Raw genomic sequence first — 20,344 nt, forward strand, 5'->3', positions numbered from 1 at the left:
CGAGGAGACTTCTGTTGTATCGGCTGTTGGGGGAACCTTGCGGTCCCTCCGCTGTCGGTGAGCAAACATCAGATCCAGGCGTCTTTAGGAAAGGGGGTGGTTTGAGTTTTCTTTGGCTTTGGGACCGGGCAGAGACCCCCAGGTACCCCCGGAGGCCGTGGGGGGAGGGGGCGATGAGATCATGTCTGCAGAGGCCCGCAGCCCCTTGGAAGGAGGTCCCTCTGTAAGTTCTTGGAAAAGCCTCCCCTTCTAGCCATTTCTGCTCACACCGGCTCGGTTTTCCTGGTCTGGCTGCCGCTACAAATAGCCTGCGTGCTCTCGCCAAGTTTCCGTCTGCTTGCCCTCTGCTCTCTTCTCATGGTTGGGTTTCTCCCCTCGGGACCAGGTGTATGTCTGACACATGAGCCTGGGGGTAAAACTGTGTGGTCTCCCCCCCATCCCTGTTACTTAATCCTTCAGATAACTCTAATATAAAGGGTGTTTGGGGATTGGGGGAACATGTTTTGTTTTTTCATTTGAACGCATTCCCTCCCTCTATCCGGATACAGGAGCCTGGGAAGGGAGGGAGAAGGTAAGTTTTCTCAGTAGGAGATGTTTGCCCGTGATTTGGGATTTGGGGACAGTCCTCTTTGGGCTCCTTCTCAGTGCACTGGTAGGGACGCAGGCAGGGAGGCCCTATGGCTCCCTAAACAGCCTCACCCGGGACCCCACGGGACTGGGCTCCTGTCTGGATTCTCCTGTGGATTTTCTTGGGGGTTGACGGAAAATCCTTTACATCTTTAGTTTGGATCCTCTCACCTGCAAGATAGTCACTGTCAGCTTTCCACAATTTTCCCTGTGGACAAGAAGGTACTCAGGCGGAAGTCGCTGACCCAAGGAGGTTGGGGGGGGGGGGGGTGCAGGGCAGAGGGAGTGGGAGCTCCCCAGCTGGTGGGGAAGGGTGCGGGCCCTGCGGCCGATGCATGGGCTGGCTGGGGCGGCAGACAGGGATGCAGGTGGCTGCAGGCAGCTGGGACAGGGAGGGCTGAACAGGCAAGTTGGGGCAGGCGGCAGGACCTCGAATAACAGGCCAAGGACATTGGGGTTTGCTCTGAGGACCAAAGGTCCTCAGCAGGATGTCAAGGGGGCTTGGTGAGACTACAGACAGGAAGATTCGGCCAACGCCTGGGGGAGAGGGCGGCCCTCACATACATGACATTAGAAGAGGGCCCAGGGGGGCCCCTGGGTGGCTCAGTCCATTAAGCATTCGACTCTTGGTTTCAGCTCAGGTCATGATCTCACAGTATGTGAGTTCAAGCCCCACACTGGGCTCTGTGCTGACAGTGCAGAGCCTGCTTGGGATTCTCTCTCTCTCTCCCTCTCCCCCCAAAATAAATAAATAAACTTCAAAAAACAGTTTAAAAAAAGAAGAAGGAGAAGAAGTAGAAGAAGAGGGCCCAGTGGAAACCCAACAACTTTGAGACGTCAAGGCAAGAAGGAGCCTTGACCTCTGGAGACAGGGCTGGAGCCAGAAGGAGGATTTCTGAAGGAAGGAAGAGTGCTATGCTTCAGAGAGAGATCCTCGCCCCGATGCTGGACGGTGGTCACGCAACTGAACCAGCACAGTGACCTCGCCCCATCGCCCAAGGGCGGGAGGGGGAGGGCAGGGCAGGGCAGGACTCGGCATTCTGCTTTGAAGGGAAGGCCAAGGTGCCATAAAGCAGGGGCCCTTGGTGGCTGACCGTCTTTTCCGCACCTCGAGGTGAAACGGGGCCATGGCTACTGCGGGCCTCAGTTGTACACCTTAAACGGACACGATGTTCTACGTCAAGCGGGCCTCAGGGAGGCCGAGGGGTGCGGCAGGTGGGGCTCTGGAGTCCCACCAACATCCAGGATGGAATCCCAACTCCACCTCTACTAGATATGTGACTTTGCACACATGCTTTACTTTCTCTGGACCTCTGCTCCCTCACTAGCAAACTGGCCATCCTGGTAACACCTACTCTGTAGAGACAGTCTGAGCACGCGTAAAACGCTGAGCGCCACACCTGGTGTTTTGTGAGACCACCATAAAATGAAAATCGAATAATAATGAGCCTCTTGAGATTGCGGAGGTAAGAACGGCAATTACCCTCGCGTTCCTGATGAGGCAATGAAGCTTAGAAGGTTAAACAATGTGCAGAATGGCAGGGCCGTGCAAGGGTAATGCTCGGGAGGCTGGCCCCCCTTCTCATACTCGGGTCAGGGAGGAGGGACGTGCCGGCCTGAGCCTTACGCGGTGTCTGGTGTTCAAAAGGAGGGGGACAAAAGCTATGGAGGGCCATGTGCTGGAGGCTGATTTCCTGGAGGGCTCAGGTGGGCAGAATTAGGGCTCCGCCGGCTCCGTGAGACCACACACAGCTGCATTTCCGCACAGGTTGTGGGAGGGGCTGGATTTTCCTCTCCGGAGCATGGGCCCCAGGCTGGCGGGCGAGCTCTGGGTGCAGGCCCCGCCACGGTCGCGGCTGCGGTCAAGGCTCCAGCTCCGGGCTGGGCGGTCTCGCAGCAGAGGGGACACAGGAGCCCGAGCCTAGAGACCAAGTCTTTCCAGCCCCACACCTGCAGGGCCACCTGCCAGGCTAAGAAAGAGCCTGGAACAGAGCGAGTGCTCAGGAGATGCTCAAAGCCTGGACGCACGAGCGGGTGAGTGACGCCTTCCTCTCCTGGGTGGCAGGGGTACCGGCCCAGTCTGCGGGGGGTGGGGGGGCCAGCTCCAGGCCCCAGGAAGGGGTCCCGCGCCTCCCCTCCTGCGGGGACCCCTCGGGCTCCAGGTGTGCTAGGGCCGGACCCGCCCCGCCTCCTGGAAAGGTGAGCAAAGAAAGGGGCGCTCCCTTCCCAAAGGAGGCCACGGGCCAGAGCACAGTCCCCGCCGCACCAGGGGAGGCCCAGGCCCGCTCACTCCCCGACCCTCCCCCCCACCCAACTCTGCAGGCCCCCTCCCAGCCCTGCCGCACGGTGACTGTCCCTCCTGCGGCGCGTTCCCCCGCTTCCCCGGGCAGACCCTCTCCTTACTGGTGCTTTGGAAGTGAACCCAGCTCTGGGCTTTGAGGTCAAGATACATTTTTTAACTTGTCCCCCTTTGTTTTGTGCTGGTGTTAGGGCTGGTTTGGAGCCCCGGCGTTGGGGGAGCAGATGCGCCGCAGGGGTGCGGGCGGTGGGCAGGAGGCGCGCAGCGTCCTGGCTCTGTGAGGTCCCTCAGGTGAGCGGGACAGGGACAGACAGGTAGACGCAGGGAGCCCTTAATGCGAGTACTCGGCGTCCGTGTTCTGGAGTGACCCCTGGTGCCTGGGGTCGTTGAGGGGCGGGACGCAGGCCTCCCCCCAGGGCCGATGGGGGTGGAGGGGGTGGGGATGTGTGCGGCCCCAGACTAAACAGGAGACTGGAAATGCTGGCTCGCAACGAGGCTATTTTTACATCCTCCATATGCCAGAATTCCAAGGCACTGAGATACGATTTAAAACAAAAAGAAACAAAAAAAGAAAGGGTAGAAGAAAAAAAAATAAAGAACACCCACTAATGAAAATTGTTCTTTCAACAACATTTCTACGGCCTTATTTCACCTGGCCAGCTGGTTGGGAGAATGGCGATTTCTGGCCCCACCCCAGGCCTAGGGAATCAGTCTCAGGAACAGGGCCTAGAACTCTGCTTTCTTCACCAACACCCCCTCTTGTGCGCCACTGCTGTGGGGGGCTGCTGCTGCCAGCCCCTGGGCCCCGTGCTGGAGACACGGAAATGTTCAAGTACAAGGGCATTCACAGCACCGTGAAGGCACTGCCATTAAAAAGCAACAATCAGCATTTCTCATTGCAACGGTCTCTGAGCAAGGCTAAGGCAGAGCTCTTGTTGGGAGATGAGTTGTTGGATGAGACAGTGGAATTTGCAACTGGGGCTCGGCCCTCCTCCCATTTTCTGCCCATACCCCTAAGCCTTAGAACAGCAGGAAGGTGGAAGGTTCTAGTTTCCATGTGCAGAGGGCCTGGCAGCCACCCTGGGAGGCAGGTGAGGGAAGGCAAAGGTCGTGAGGGCCCGAGGACGCTGCGGACAGGCTGGGGGCCCAGTGAAAGGCCTCTCTCTTACAGAGGAGGCAGGTGAGAGCCACAGAGATTCCTTGGGCAAAACTAGGCCTGGGCAGGGAGGGCAGCAGGCTGACTCATTGGTGCCCCCATGTGGCCAAACACAAAAGGCCAGGCTGGGGACCCATAGTGCAAGGGCCACTTTGCCCCAACCAACCGGCACCTTTCACCCCTGTGGGTCACTGGCCTTACGCTAAGGAAGCCTTAATTGAGAGTAAGACTCAGGCTATAAATGTGTGTCCTACCCGTGGCTGGCCAATATTTTGGGCCAAACCCTTGGCTCCTTTATGAAAGCTGAGGACACGTGGGGGACCCCAAGCTTATAGGAGCAAAACGGTGACATTAAAAAGCTAACCTCCAGGGGCACCTGTGTGGCTCAGTTGGTTAAGTGTCCGACTTCAGCTCAGGTCATGATCTCACGGTTCGTGGGTTCGAGGCCTGTGTCGGGCTCTGTGCTGACAGCTGAGACAGAGCCTGGGGCCTGCTTTGGATTCTGTGCCTCCCTCTCTCTCTCTGCCCCTCCCCACCCCCTGCTCACACGCTGCCTTTCTCTCTCTCAAAAATAAAACATTAAAAACATTTTTTTAAAAAAGCTAACCTCCAGAACCTCCCCTTTGGTTCTGTCTTCAGCAGTTACAGAATTCTAGAACAGCCTCTTAGCCACCCATCCCAGTGACTAACTTCCTACTCAGTATCAAGGGTTAAGACACACAGGGCCACCTGGTCTCTGTGCACAGTAGGGACAGTGCTTCAGGCCCACAATACTTGTAACGTCAAGCTCTTTTAAAATGAGAAGAAAACATGAATATAATAATAATGAATATATAATAATGAGCCCAGCCTGGATTAAATTCATCTTTGTACCAATACAGTGGTTAATTTAAAAAATTTTTCTTAACGGAGGCAGAGACCATGAGAGCAAAAGTGTGTAGGGCTCACAACACTCATAATGTGGGCCTCAACGCGACATGCCTCCAGAAAGCTCTTATTAAAGTAAAATTATAGGGGTTCCTGGGTGGCTCAGTTGGTTAAGCATCTGACTTCGGCTCAGGTCATGATCTCACAGTTCATGAGTTCAAGCCCCGCGTTGGGCTCTGTGCTGACAGCTCAGAGCCTAGAGCCTGCTTCAGATTCTGTGTGTGTCCCTCTCTCTGTCCTTCCCCTGCTCACACTGTCTCTCTCTGCCTCTCAAAAAAGGAATAAATGTTAAAAAAAAAAAAAAAGAGTTCTAGGGGTGCCTAGGTGGCTCAGTTGGTTAAGCATCCGACTTCGGCTCAGGTCACGATCTTGCCGTTCCCGAGTTCAAGCCCCGTGTCGAGCTCTGTGCTGACAGCTCAGAGCCTGGATCCTGTTTTGGATTCTATGTCTCCCTCTCTTTCCCTGCCCCTCCCTCCCTCATGCTCTGTCTCTGTCTCTCAAAAATAAACATTAAAAAAAATTTTTTTAAATAAATAAAGTAAAATTCTATTTCCAGAGATAAGGAACACGATTAACACATTCTCACCTGTTTGCAAGAAGTTCATTTGTTCTCTGACGCAGGGCAGTCATTTGAGGGAGCGAGGTCAGGCCATGCAGCCAGAAAGGTGAAGTCGTCTGAAGAAGTGATGAAGGGAAGGGAGACACTTAGCGTTGAGACAGGAAAACTCAGAGGGTTGGGCAGATGGACTGTGGGGCACGCAAGCCATCTCCACAAGCAACAAAGCAACAAGAAGAAACTAGAAGGTACACCCAGGTTCCTCTCCACCTGCCGTCTCTTCCTTACAATGTAATCTTGAGTAAATGGTTTAACTTCTCAGAACCTTCTCTCATCTGAAAACAAGACAGGCACACTTATCTGGGATAGCTTTGGGGACACATCGTGCATGCTCAAGAAATGAGGGCTCAAGGATACAAAATCAGTATACAGAAATCTGTTGCATTTCTACACACTAATCACTAAGTAGCAGAAAGAGAAATTAAGAAAACAATTGCCTCGACAGTTGTACCAGAAATAACGAAATACTCAGGAGTAAACTTAACCAAGGAAGCAAAAGACCTGTATGCTGAAAACTGCAAAATGCTGATGAAAAAAAAAACTGAAGAGGGCACAAACGAATGGAAAGATATTCCATGTTCATGGATTGGAAGAACAAACATTGTTAAAATGTCCGTACTACCCAAAGTAATCTACAGATTTAATGCAATCCCTATCAAAATACCAGCAGCATTTTTCACAGAACTAGAACAAAGAATCCTCAGATTTGTATGCAACCACAGAAGACCCAGAATAGCCAAAGAAATCTTGAAAAATAACAAAACTGGAGGTATCACAATCCCAGATTTCAAGATATACTACTAAGCTATAGTAATCAAAAATGGTACTGGCACAAGAATAGACACATAGATCAGTAGGACAGAATAGAGCTTACACGGTCCATTATGACGAAGGAGGCAAGGATACGCAGTGGGAAAAAAGACAGTCTCCTCAACAAATAGTGTTGAGAAAACTGGACAGCTACATGCAAAAGAATGAAAATGAACCGCTTCCTTACACTATATACAAAAATAAACTCAACATGGATTAAAGACCTAAATGTGAGACCTGAAACCATAAAATTCCTAGAAGAAAACGTAGGCGGCAATTTGTTTTTGAAATTAGCCATAGAAACATGTTTCTAGGTATATCGCCTATAGCAAGCAAAATTAGCAAAATAAGATAAAACAAAAGCAAAATTAAAGTATTGGGATTATACCAAAATAAAAAGCTTCTGCATAGGAAAGGAGAGCATCAACAAAACAAAAAGACAACCTACCAAATGGGAGAAGATATTTGCAAATGATACATCTGCTAAGGGGTTAACGTCCAAAATATATTAAGAACTTATAGAACTCAATATCAGAAAAAAAAAAACAAATAATTCAATTAAAAATGGGCAGAAGACATGAACAGACATGTCTCCAAAAAGATGGCCAACACACACACGAAAAGGTGCTCGACATCACTCATCATCAGGGAAATGACAGTCAAAACGACAATGAGATATCATCTCACACCTGTCAGAATGGCTAAAAGAAACAACACAGACAACAGGTATTGGAGAGGATGTGGAGAAAGGGGAACCCTCCTGCACTGTTAGTGGGAATGCAGACTGGTGCAGCCACTCTGGAAGACAGAAGGGAGGTTCTTCAAAAAATTAAAAATAGAGTTACTAGGGGTGGGTGCTTGGGTGGTTCAGCTGGTTAAGCATCCGACTCTTGACTTCAGCTCAGGTGGTGATCTCACCATTTGTGGTATCGAGCCCCTTGGGCTCTGTGCTGACACCGTGGAGCCTGCTTGGGATTCTCTGTCTCCCTCCCTCTCTGCCCCTCCCCCACCTCGTGCGTGTGTGCACTCTCTCATACTCTCTCTCTCTCTCTCTCAAAATAAAGTTTTTTTAAAAAGATTAAAAAAATAGGATTGCTATAAGATCCAGTAACCCCATTAGTGGGTATTTACCCAAAGAAAACAAAAACACTAATTCGACAAGATCCATGCACCCCTATGTGTATAGCAGCATTACATACAATAGCCAATTTGTAGAAGCGGCCAAAAGGGCCCATCGACAGATGAACAGATAAAGAAGATGTGCTATGAATACACAGTGGAAGATTAGCCTTAAAGAAGAATGGAGTCTTGCCATTGGCAACAACACGGATGGATCTGGAGAGGATAATACTAAGTGAAATAAGCCGGTCGGAGAAAGACAAATACCGTATGATTTTACTCATGTGGAATTTAAGAAAGAAAACAAAGAAAAAGACCAGAAAAACCAGGCTCTTCAATACAGAGGACACACTGATGGTCACCAGGGGGAGGGAGGGACAGCAAGCAGGTGGTGGGGACTAAGAGCACACTCCTCGCGATGAGCACTGAGTAGTGTATAGAATTGTTTAATCACTATATTGTCCATCTGAAACCAATACAATGCTGTGTTTACGGGAATTTTTCAGAATAAATAAACTTCAAAAAAAATAAGAGAGAAATGGAAGCTTCATAATAGTGACAAGGAATCAGGTTGTGGGAGGATTCGTGTCTTTATAAGAGGGACCAGAGCTGACTCTCGCCACCATGTGAGGACATGGCAAGAAGGCTGCCTGCCATCTGCATGCTGGGAAGAGAGCTCTCACCAGGAATCAAATCTGCCAGCACTTTGGTCTTGAACTTGCAGCCTCCAGAACCGCGAGGAATAAATGTCTGTGGCTAAGGCGGCCCAAGCTGATGAAGACAAATCATCATCGTCATTGTTATTTGCAGAAAAAGTAAACATGTTTCCTTTAGTCCCAAGGATAGAGCAAAGGCCCATGATTCAAAAGCTTCCCTGTCCTCTCAGAGCAAATCCTGACTTGTCCAAAGACGGGCAGACGCCCTCTGGTGGTGGTGGCCAGTCCCTGCCTCAGGTAGCAGGGTCCCCTCAGCACCGGATGGTGAGGCGGCTAGAGCTCAGGACAGACGGCCAGACCAGGGCACATACACTCCCTTGGGAGATACAGGGGACGGAGGAGGAAGCCTTCTCTCCCTGGGAGAGAGGGAGGACCGGCCTTGGGAGAGAGAACCTTCACAGAAGGTTCCAGAAAAATCGCGAGCGATCTCCTCCATTGATCCTCCAGGAGCTGGCCCATCACTGACCACCCTGCATGGCAGGGCTGGTCTCTGATATAGAAGCCACCCAGCTTTGTCTCCGGTTGTTACAGACTCCGGCTTGAGGACAAGGTTCTGCAGACTGGTCGTGAGGCCAGGACGTGCCGATCACTACTGGTTCAAAGGTCAGAAAGCCCAAAGGGCAGTTGAACTTCTGTCCGCTGTGGGGGTGAAGCTGGTGGTGGCCGACATCTTGGCCAGAAGGCTACTTCTTTCTGGCAGGTTCTGGAAATCTCCATGGAAGGCTTCCTGCCTTGTCTGGTCAACAAGCTCAGGGCAGGGACGTCATCACCTGTTCATGCCACGCTGCAGCTGAAGCTCAAACTCCGCTATCAGGCAGCCCCCTCTCTTTAGCCACTGACCCCAGAAATGGCCTAGCCAAGCTGTCCGCTCTTGGACCTCTCAGCGTCTCCAGGGGGCTTTGCCTGCAGTCGTGCTACTCGTGGCTCAGTGTCTCCGTGGAAATGATAACAAAATAAAGTCCTGAGATGTTCGGGCTCTTTCCTCAGTGCCCAGTATGCACCGGAGAGACGGGGAGGGCGCGGCAGCACCCCTCCCCCGCACTGTGGGCACCCGGAGACGGGACACACCATCCTGAGGCACACCCAGGCAGGTCACCAGGATTATGGCTGATGAGAGCCAGGACCCGGTCACCACCCTCAGGGCACCTACGGTTTGGGCAACTCCACAAGCTCATGAATTAATTATTAGAATGGCGTCTGATCAGACTGTCACAGAAGCGTCAGGTGCTTTGAGTGCGGTTGTAAGTAACACAGGCGGAAGCCCAGAGAGGGAGCATGTCTTCGGTCGGAGAGAATTTATGAAGATTCCGAAAAGGCCCCACATGAGCTGAAGCCCTGAAAACCGAGGAGTTTAGCTCTGAGCTGGCGAGCCTTCCACACAGTCTGAGCTCATTTTCACAGCGAGACGGAGGAGAGGCAGAGAAGGCCGCGTGGGGTTTGCAGCTGGCCAGACGCCTCCTCGTGTTCACAAGGATGTCTGGCGGGGGGCGGTGGTGGGGGTACCGATTATGGTGGGAGACACAGATTCCAGTCCCAAAGCCACAGATATCCAGCACGAATCTCCTTCCAGAACCACCAGCTGCACGGACAGGGTCTGAGCCACACACTAGAAAACATGGAAGCTGGACGAGAAAGTGCCAGAAAGAGAAGGGAGGGGCCCAGATGGGTGTCAGAGTCACTAAAAATATGTAAAAACCAGGGGACGCAAACCACCGCCTAGGGCCGTCACTCGACCAAGGGGACAGGCTGGCGGGGGGCATGGCAGTCCCCTCCTCTTCCCTACCAGCCCTCCCGGGTTCTAATGGTAACTTCTCGTCCTGTCCTTGTCACCAGTCGCTCAAAAGAAGGCGCCCATTCTGCAGAGGAGAAAGGGATGCTGGGAAAGAGAATGGAAGAGACTATGACACTTTCGTCCCCAAGGACATGGGCCTCCCTGGGTGTGCAGGTCAGGCACTCTCTGCAGCACTCCGTGCCTCGGAACCAAGAGTGTCCGCAGGGTCTCTGCTGCAGTTTGGAGACACTTGCAGAAAAACAGAGCAAAACCTGGGGCTCGAGAACTCCCACCCTGTCATAACATGCTTTTGGAAGAGGGAGCATTAGAAATGACGGCCCAGAGACGTCATGGAATCTGCTTCCCCGGACAGAGTCCCAGGCACCCACCGCGGGCCGTCGGTCCTGTCCCCGAGGCCGGGAGCCTCCAGCTGCCCCCTCCAGCTGCCCACGGTCACTGTGGGCAGCCCCACACCACATCCTTGCTCCCCGGCCTCCGCCTTCTCGTTCCCCACGCAGCTGGACAGGAGTTGTTGACTTGTGTGGCCTCTTGTTTTCGACAAGGATCAGAAAGTTCCAGAAGTCTTTTTGCAGCGTTACACTGTGAAGGTTGTACCCTCCTCTGAGGACTTCAGCACGGAGTGAAGTTCGTGACCTGAAATGAGTGAACGGGGGAGGCTTTATGGACAGATCCTTGGAGGGTTGTTTCCAAAAAACAAGCAGCAGTGGTAGGAACTGCTGGGTGCTATTTAACATCTGTTATTTGTTTTCTTATAAGTTTTATTCATCTAAGTCACCCCTTAACTATCTGTTCTTCTTTCTTCGTTAATAAGAATATCTTCATTAAATAGAAGCTATTAGGGACGCTGGGGTGGCTCAGTAGGTTAAACGTCCAACTTGGGCTCAGGTCATGATCTCACAGTTCGTGAGTTCAAGCCCCATGTTGGGCTCTGTGTTGACAGATCAGAGCCTGGATTCTGTGTCTCCCTCTCTCTCTGCCCCTCCCCTGCTCACGTTCTGTCTCTCTCTCTCAAAAATAAACATTAAAACAATTTTTTTTAATTTTTCAGTTTTTTTTAAAAAAACTGAAGCTATTGGGCGGGGCCTCCAATAAACAAGGCTTATGTAGCTGGCAGACCCCGCTTTGTCCCTGCTCCTTGCTTTTTCTTCCTGCCTGGAACAAGGACATGGTGGTTGGAGCTGTGGCAGCCATCTTGGGACCACGTGGGAAAAGTCAAGAAAGTTGAAAAACTTTGGCTCTGGCATATTTAAGCTTTGACAGCAGGGGTTGGCCAACTATGGCCCACGAGCTGAATCTGGCCCACCACACCGAGGGAAATTCTAGGAGGAGGATGCGTTTGGCATGTCTCAATACGTGCGCATGACCTGGGCACAGTGGCAGACTCTGGCTAGCTGTTCGCCAGTATCCATGCTTGCAAACTCCCCACCAGAGAGCTATGCTACATTCTCAGCTCCGCTCCATCGAGGGGGAACCTGTTCTCCCCAATAGGCTATAAGTGGCAGTGGCGGGCATCTCCCCCCCCCCCCCCACCCGCCCCAGCTGAGGTGGGGGAGAAGGTGTCTTCCACATGTCCTTTCTTCCCGTATCTGTGGGAAGAGATTCAGAGAATCCCAAGGCCCTACGTGTTGACCACAGGGAGCAGAGCCCTCCCACCAACCCACGTCCCCAGTGCCATGGAGAAAACGTAAACTATATCGTATTATACCTCTGGGGCTTGGGACTATTTGTTACAGCAGCTGGCTCCCCTGACCACTACAGAGACTGAAGAATGGAGCCTTGGAGAAGGCTCAGAGTGGAACTCTCAGGCTTTCAAGAGGACGGTCCCATTCCTTCTCCCCTGAGGAACCGACTCACAAGGGTGACGAGACTGGACGCCAGGGTTTTTACAGGAGAGAACGAGCCCCTAGGCTGAGCTCGATGCTGGAAACATGTGGAAATAGTGGGACTGCTTTCAGGGGGCTAACTCCCCCAAATAAAGATTGCGGGGACTCTCTTCCTGTCGCTATTTGGGTTACATAAAAGGAGAGAGAACCTTCCCAGCTTGGCCAAGGTCAGAGAGCCAAGGATGCCCTCGAGCTTTTGAGTGCCAGCAAGGACAAGCTGGCCCCTGCGGGGAGAAAGGAAGTTCTGTACTCTGGGAATCTCGGCTCTGTTGATGCTACAGGCTGAGTGGGGAGTTAGGCCGTTAGCACACGGGCGGGACCCAGGCTCCCCGGCCCTCATTTCCACCAGTTCCGAGGTCCGTAAGTCTTTTCATTCTTGACTTGGCTGTTTCACTGCCTCTGCCTCCCGGCTCTGAGCGGCAAGTTCAGATGCGTGACCTTAGAGCACCCCTGTCAGGTGACTGGGAACCAGGGTCCTCAGGTGGGTGAGGGAGTGGCCGCAGGGCAGCCTGCCCCATTTCTCCATCCCTTTATGTTATTTTATACGGCATCCCATTTTCCCAGGAGCTGAGGCTTGGATTCACCAGACCAGCCACCCCCACACTTACCCTGTTGGTCACCCATCCAGTGGACAGTAGTCCGGATTGACAGGCACCACCCTCCTCACTTTTCTCCCTCCCTCTCATACCTCTCACAGACCCCGCGTCCCCCTTTGCTGCTTGCTGCCCATCTTCCAGAACATTCCAGAATATGCATGCGTGTTTCTGCTCTTATCACTCCCTGACTGAAATCCGTCCCCGGAATAAAACTCCCCTGCGCTCCTTCCCCTGGCATTTACAGCCCAGCCATCTCCTCCTCCTTATTCACGGATCAGCACCTCACGTGTCCTGTGCCACGGAAGGTGGTCTTTTTCTCTATTCCCTGCGCTCCCTTCACGGGGGTCCCCGTGGACCCCCGACACCCACTCCCCCCAGTGATAGTGTGAACAAATCTCAGTGACTCCTTGTTGGCGATTGGTTCAGGGTTGGACGTGAATTCAAATCTACCCCGTGTCTGCTGAGTGGGGCGGAGAGGGGGGGCGCTGTAGAAAGACAAGGGATGTCGGCTGGGGAGATTTAGGGAATGCTTCCCCCTCCCACAAGAGAACAACAGAAAAGAGACAATGTCGCTTCCTCCTCTGGACACTGTCGTGTGGGGGCGTCACAGTGGCCCTCTGCCCAGGGGACCACCTGCGATGGTCTAGGGCTGGGGGTTAGATGACCTGGGGCCTGCCTGCAGCTCAACTCCCTGTTCCCTGAGAGAACACAGTTAAAAAAAAAAAAAATTTTTTTAATGTTTATTTTTGAGAGAGAGAGAGAGGGGGAGACACAGATCCGAAGCAGGCGTCAGGCTCCGAGCTGTCAGCACAGAGTCCGACGCGGGGCTTGAACTCAGGAACCCCGAGATCATGACCTGAGCCAAAGTCAGATGCTCAACCCACTGAGCCACCCCGACGCCCCCCACTTTGATTCTGGGGTCTCCTTGTGGTCGAATACACCCTAAACGCTCCTAAAAGCTTCAGCTTTCCTGTCCCTCACCTTGGGCTGCTGTCCCATTCCCTCCCTGCAGGAAATCATCCCGACCCCAGGCAGCAGCCTTCCCCATGTCCCCCGGGGAGCCCGCCACAAGCCCAGGGGGGCATCCTGATTTCCTAAGGGGACCAGATGTCCCAGCTTGGGCCAAAGGGGCTCCTGAGGAAATAGGGTGCGGCCCAGGACACAGTCTGGCAAATTCCCAAAAGTGAGAGGCCTTCCCCGTCCTGCCATGTGCTTGGATGTGGCCGCTTCCCAATATGAGCGGGTATCTCACGGAGAGATGCTGTCTCAAGGTGACCTTCTGGTGGGCAGCACTGTCCCCCTAAGCTGCGTCTTTGTTTTCCGTGTTTTGGTGCAGAAAGATGGCAGGATTCGTCCCCTTGACCTCACAAAGCTGCGGAGGGCCGGCTTTCCAAAGGGCCTTGACTTGCTCGGAAGTAGAAGAAACACCAAAGAACCCCGCTTTGCAGGGCAAGGGCTTACTCACTGGTAAGACAGAGATTTATCTGACGTCGTGGGGCCCCTTCCGTTCATCAATCATTTCCTTCAGTGGCCAGAGTGGCCTGAGGAAAATGGTTTGCAGCTAGTGTCAGGTAATGTGCCCTCCTCTGTCAGCACCACATTCACCGGGCGGCTGGGCCATAGCTGGACGCCTAAGCAGAGGGCGGCACGGGGGACAACACCACCGTGTGCCTTACGGTCAAGGCCTGCAGAGCGCATCTCTGGGGCCTCAGCCTTAGAAACCTGGTCCCTGGGGTGCCTGGGGAGGCTCAGGTCATGATCTCGCGGTTCGTGGGTTCAAGCCCCGCGTCGGGCTCTGTGCTGACAGCTCAGAGCCTGGAGCCTGCTTCGGATTCTGTGTGTCCCTCTCTCTCTGCCCCTAACCCACTCACATTCTGTCTCTGTCTCTCTCAAAAATAAACATTAAAAAAAATAATATATTTTAAGAAAGAGAGAGAGAAAGAAAGAAAAGAGAGAGAGAGGAAGGAAGGAAGGGAGAGAAAAAGAGAAAGAGAAGGAAGAGAAGGAAGAGAAAGAAGGAAAGAAAGAAATGTGGTCCAAGCGGTTCCTCCAGGAAGCAAGGAGCAGGGTCCACATGGGAAACAGCCTGGCTGGGTGCGGAGTCTCGAAACTCCGTGTTTCCCTAACAAATGAGGCTTCAAGGACATTTCCTTACACCCGGGCTAGAAAGTAAAACGACACAGTCTGGTGAAGGGCGGACTGCAGCAGACGAGGGCAGTGGCCTCACAGTGTGGCTTCTCCCGATACCCCCACCAGCAGCAGCAGCGCTGGAACTTACTAGAAATGTACCTCAGGCCCCACCCCAGACCCACCGAGTCAGAAACTCTGGGAGTGGGGCTCAGCGATCTGTTTGAACAAGCCCTCCAGGTGACTGATCCGCGCTGAGAGCAACTGGAATAGATCAGGAAGGTTGCATGACCACCGTTGCCGCCCCCCTGGTAAATCGGGGCGAGGGGTTTGACGTTTCAGCTCCGTCTGACCCTGAGCCCCGGAAATCCCAGCCTAGCTGCTTTCCTACATTACCGCCCTGACAAAAAGCAAAAAGCCCAGGAGGTAATAGGCTGTATCTTCACAAATGCCAAATCTAAACAACACTGGTGCATAGCAAATGATGGGTCCTAGGTTCAAGGTCAAACGGGATCACCACGTTGAGTTATGACAACGAGATTTGCGAACCACTCAGTCGTTGTGGTAGCCAGGGTTCTCCAGGGAACTAGAACTAACGGGATATAGAGAGATACATGCAGATATAAGGGTTTATTATCAGAGTCGGCTCACGTGGTTATGGAGACTGAGAAGTCCCACCGTCTCCCATCTGTGGCTGGAGAACCCGGAAGCCGCTGGTGTGATTCAGTCCAAGCGCAAAAGCCTGAGAAGCAAGGGAACCTGTCGTGTAAGTCCTGGTCTGAGAGCAGGACAAAAGCAATGGCCCAGCTCAGGCAGGGAGGGCAAATTCTCCCTTCCCCCACCTCTCTGTTGTACGTAGGCCCTCAGCCGAGTGGGCAATGCCTACCTTGCCGACGGCCGCCTGCTTTACCCAGTCTTGCAAACACAGTGTGCATCTCTTGTGAAAACACCCTCACGCATGTGCCTGGAAATAATAAGTGGAAATAATAGCTGGAAAATAACCTTCCAGCTACCTGGGCGTCCCTTGGCCCCATCAGGGTGACACATAAAATTAACCCTCACACCCCTCATAGAATCCCTTTCTCGCCATCTACCCTCAAGTGTCCTGTCCGTGAATATTTTTCCAGGTAGTAACTAGGCTATGCTGGGCCAGATTTCTGATTATCTCTAACCTATATATTGTTGCTTTCTTTATAATCTTTTTAATGTGTATTTACTTTGAGAGAGTAGGGAGGGGGTGGAGGTGAAGGGCGGAGAGAGGGAGACAGAGAATCCCAAGCAGGCTCCACACTGTCAGCGTAGAGTCTGATGTGGGGCTCGAACTCACGAACTGTGAGGTCATGCCCTGAGCTGAAACCATGAGTCAGAGGCTTACCTGAGTGACCCACCCAGGCGTCCCAACATTGTCACTTTCTCACCTGACTTTTGCCCAGTAGCTTGAGAAACTTTTTTCAAATCTTTCTCACTCTCCCCCTGCCATTGTTGGCTCAGACTGGCCTCTCTGGTGACACACAATAGATCTGGAAGTGCACCTGTGATGAGAAGGAACCACCCGATGGTACAAACTTGTAAAACCTTTCCAGGTTCCCACAGCCCCTCTGGCATCCCAGGAAAGCTTCCCCGCCCCTCCACCTCTTCCTGCTTTTTCTCATGGTCCGGACAAATCGGAAGCCTATCTTGGAAATCATGTTTTGTTTTGCTGGGCTCGAGTAGATGCAGTCACGTTTCTTGACCATCTGTCCTTTGGACTCCATCATACGTGCTTACGGGACATGGTTGCCCGTTCCCGACAGCCCCCAGCAGGAACCTGTGTTTGCAGCTGGCCGGCTGCCTTACTCTGGGTTTCATTCCTCCAGGACCCAGGCAGAAGCCCGCAGAATGTCCTAACCATCACAGTTAAGTGTTTCTAGAATGTGAAGGGATACGTGCTTGGAGGCTGCTGGCCTGGGAACCTGTAATATTTGTTTCTGTGAAGGAACGTGTTCAAAATAAGAACCGAAGGCCCCCGTCTTGGGCCACAGTCTCCTCATCACTAGAAATGTCAGTTGGCTTCATTGAGGCTTAGTTATTATGCTGCCCTATTGTAGGGCTGCACAGGCGTGATCCGCGGACAAGGTCAGACTGTCTGGGGAAGGCCCCCCGAGCCCTTCAGGTGCAGCTCTCAGGTCTGAGAATTGCTCGTTGGTGGGACAGCGGGGGCGGGGAGAGGCGGATGTCATCCAGGCATTCAGATAACATCGCTCTGGTCGGCACCATAGGCATCCAAAGCTGCACCCTACTGTCAACCTGCTCTGAGTGGAAAGTTCCCATCCCCACACGGCGCTGGCTGGTGTCCCCTCCGCTGATGCCACAAAGGACAGCTGGTTTCCCTTGCCTGCCCTTCTTCCATTTCCAGTCTGGTATATGGAATCAAAGCATATTGTTGCTATGTTCCTTGAATAAAATTGTATACTCTTTGTTTTAACGTCCATTATTTGGAGAGAAGGAGACAGTGTGAGAGGGAGAGGGGCAGAGAGAGAGGGAGACACAGGATCCGAAGCAGGCTCCAGGCTCCGAGCTGTCAGCACAGAGCCCGACGTGGGGCTCGAACTCATAAACTGTGAGATTATGACCTGAGTCAAAGTTGGACACTTAGCTGACTGAGCCCTCCAGGCGCCCCCTCTTTGTTTTTTTAAAAGAAGCAAGGGACCCCTCTGACTTCCATCCCCCACTCACCGCCACCAAAAGAAAAAAAACCTAACGAGTCATTTACCACAGAAACGTACAGCCAGTAATGGCCATTTTATAAGGCTTTGTAAACTACACAGCACCGTGAATATAAAAATGAACGCAGTTGCACTGATTAACCCAAGACCCGGGAGCCGAATCCCGGGCATCCCGCTTCCCTCCTCTGCCAAGAGCAGAGTTAGCTCTTCGTCCTGTGTGAGGCTCATGCCCCAACCACCACGTTTCTGGACACAGCACTTGTTCCCATGTCTCCTCCCCGAGAAATGGTCCCTGAAATCCTTCAGGGCCAAGCTTCGTTTTTATGGATTTTTTTTTTTAATCCTTAGTGACCAGCAGAGAACCTAAAATGAAACAACTGTTTTAAAGTAAATAAAAAGAAAGGAACAAAGGATAAATGTATGGAGGGAGGGAGGAGGGATGGCTGGCTGGCTGGCTGGGTGGAGAGAGGGCAGGAGGGGAAACTGAGTGCATGGAGGGAGGGAGGGAGGGAGGGCTGGATGGGTGGCTAGAGGGAGGGTAGGCTAGCGGGCGGGCAGGCTGGCTGGCTGCACGGGGAAAGTGAACCGAGGTTTGAGTCAACGTTCCTGCCTCTTGTCCCATCTGGCACTCTGTCTCTAACGCAGCAGAATGAGTCTCAGGATTTGCATTAACAGCAAGAAGCATTGGGGGTTTCCTGCATCGATCACGCAGAGAGCAGGAAGCCGAAGTAATCGCACAACCTGGCTCAGGGTTCAGCTTCAACTTCTCTCTCCGCTCTGACGTCTGGGTCCCCAGAACCACACACCTGCAGACCAGCTGCTGGAAAGGAAAATTTCATATAAAGAAGTAAGTGTGTGTTTGGGGGGTGGGGGTGGGGTGGGGGAGACCTCTCATGAATCTTCTCTCCCTTGATTTATGGTTCTGAGACATTAGGCTTATAGGAGGCGCCTTGTTTAGATTGGACGCACTTAAGACACGGTTTCATTCAAACTGCCGGAGATCACAAGACTTTCACACCAACATAATGGGGCTCGGCTGTCAATGCCATGAGGTGCCCACACGGAGGAAAGAGAGAAAGCAAAGACCCAGGGCTGGAGGTGTTTTCTGGGCCATTACAGGGAGAAGAATAAAGGCTACAGAGCCGCCCCGAGGCCGGGACAGCTGCCAGCCTGCTGGCCCTCCTGACGGCTGTGGGACAGACGGCGGCTCACGACATGAGCACACAGGGGGCCTTGTGTGCAGGGCCCGCGTTAGGCCCACGTTCATGAGTAACGGAGCGCGGCGGCTTGAAAGTAAGGGTGGCTTGCTGCCCCCGGACAGAAAGCACGGCCAAGCAACCCAGGAGGGAAAGGGGACGTGCTACGAAAGGCATTCTTTTTGTCCCCAACAACTTCGAAGCTTTGCGCAGACTCATCCCGAAGTAAGGACGGGATGCCACGTGCGGCATTTCGGTGAGTGCGAACATCAGAGCGGGGAGGAGGAAAGGAGGCGACGCCTCGTCCTTCCGTCCTGACAGTAGGGGGCCCAGAGAGGGGCAGGACAGTGCACCTCCCCTCGCTTCAACCTGTGGGGGGGCCGGCAGCGCCCCGGAGCCCGAAGATGGGTCTTCCTAGTGAACCAGGTCCTCAGGCTCCCATCTCTCCAAAGAGGAGGATTTGTGGCTGGGAGCGTTGCCCAGAGCCACATCTAGAAGGTTCACAATCACCTAAGGGCTAAAACCTCAGATGAGAGGCGGGCAGGCCCTGGGAGCCACACGGCACGCTCAGGGCTTTCGGAGTCTAGTTTACCTAAGAAAGTAGCTACAACCTGTTTCCCTGCCCAAAAATATGGGCGGTGAGCGAGTGTTAGCAACTGTTGTGAAACGTAAGGTCTCCCAACCAAAATAGGACCTCGTAGCCGGTACGAAGCTGAAAAGTATTTTTCTATGTTTATTTTTTGAGAGCGAGAGACAGAGACAGAGCATGAGCTGGAGAGAGGCAGAGAGCGAGGGAGACACAGAATCCGAAGCAGGCTCCAGGCTCTGAGCCATCAGCACAGGGCTCGACGCAGGGCTCGAACTCAGACCGTGAGATCATGACCTGAACCGAAGTCAGACGCTCAACCGACTGAGCCACCCAGGTGCGTGCCCCAAGCTGAAAAGTATTCTTAAACAGAGTCCACTTTATAACAGTGGCAGGGATCTCTTCCTCTTTTCTTAAAAGACATTTTTGCCATTTGTTCCTCCTCTGGGCCTTACATTGTTATTATGAAAAAACACAAAACACCAAAACACATAGAGAATACACCCATGTTACCTGTTTGCTGCCCAACCTGAACAAATAGAATTCTGTGTTTGCTTATAACTTTAAGAAATTAAATGTCACAGAGAGATGACACTCCCTTTGCGCCTGTTCCCAAGTCACACGTCCCTTCCTCGCCCGGACGAGCCCCCAGCATGACACTGGCTCCGTGATGGTGTGCATGGACTATACACACAGGTATCCTTAGATACTCAGGATATGAATGGATCCATACTGCACATAAATAAGGTGCACAACTTTTTTTCCATCTCCCATTCTAAGTCTTAGATCTATTAGCATTTAGATTAGTCTATTAGTGAAAACACGTAACTCTAATTCATCTTCACCTTAACAGAACATAGGCATTGTAGGAATATACTCTCTACCTTACCCCTTCTAACGGGGTCTCACTGTTACCAACACTGCTGCGTAAACGTCCTCGTACACGTCTCTGCAGGATATGCCGGAGTTTAACGCACGTTTATAAAAGGAGAAATACTGAGCACGTGTGGTATGCACTTCTAATGGGGCTCAGTATCATCTACTACCCTTCAAAATACACACTTCAACTGACACCCCCATTAGCTGTGTCCCCCTTATGCCCCATCCACATAAACTATCAGACCTTTTAATTTTAATCAGGAAGATGCTATATATTGATATCCTTTTGTTGAATTAAGTATTTACTAAT

General features: G+C 52.3%; 1 long non-coding RNA gene across 1 annotated transcript; it reads right to left on the bottom strand.

Annotated features, from left to right (window-relative positions):
• Positions 1–10,086: 10,086 nt before the first annotated feature.
• LOC122240558 lies at positions 10,087–16,157 on the bottom strand. Its single transcript, XR_006220339.1, has 4 exons — positions 16,044–16,157; positions 15,555–15,632; positions 15,320–15,410; positions 10,087–10,695 (listed from the first exon to the last, which is right to left on the bottom strand). It is a non-coding gene; the product is annotated as an uncharacterized LOC122240558 (long non-coding RNA).
• Between the last annotated feature and the right edge of the window lie 4,187 nt (positions 16,158–20,344).

Source organism: Panthera tigris, chromosome B4 (genome assembly GCF_018350195.1).
Source record: "Panthera tigris isolate Pti1 chromosome B4, P.tigris_Pti1_mat1.1, whole genome shotgun sequence".
In the NCBI taxonomy this organism is placed as follows: Eukaryota; Metazoa; Chordata; class Mammalia; order Carnivora; family Felidae; genus Panthera; species Panthera tigris.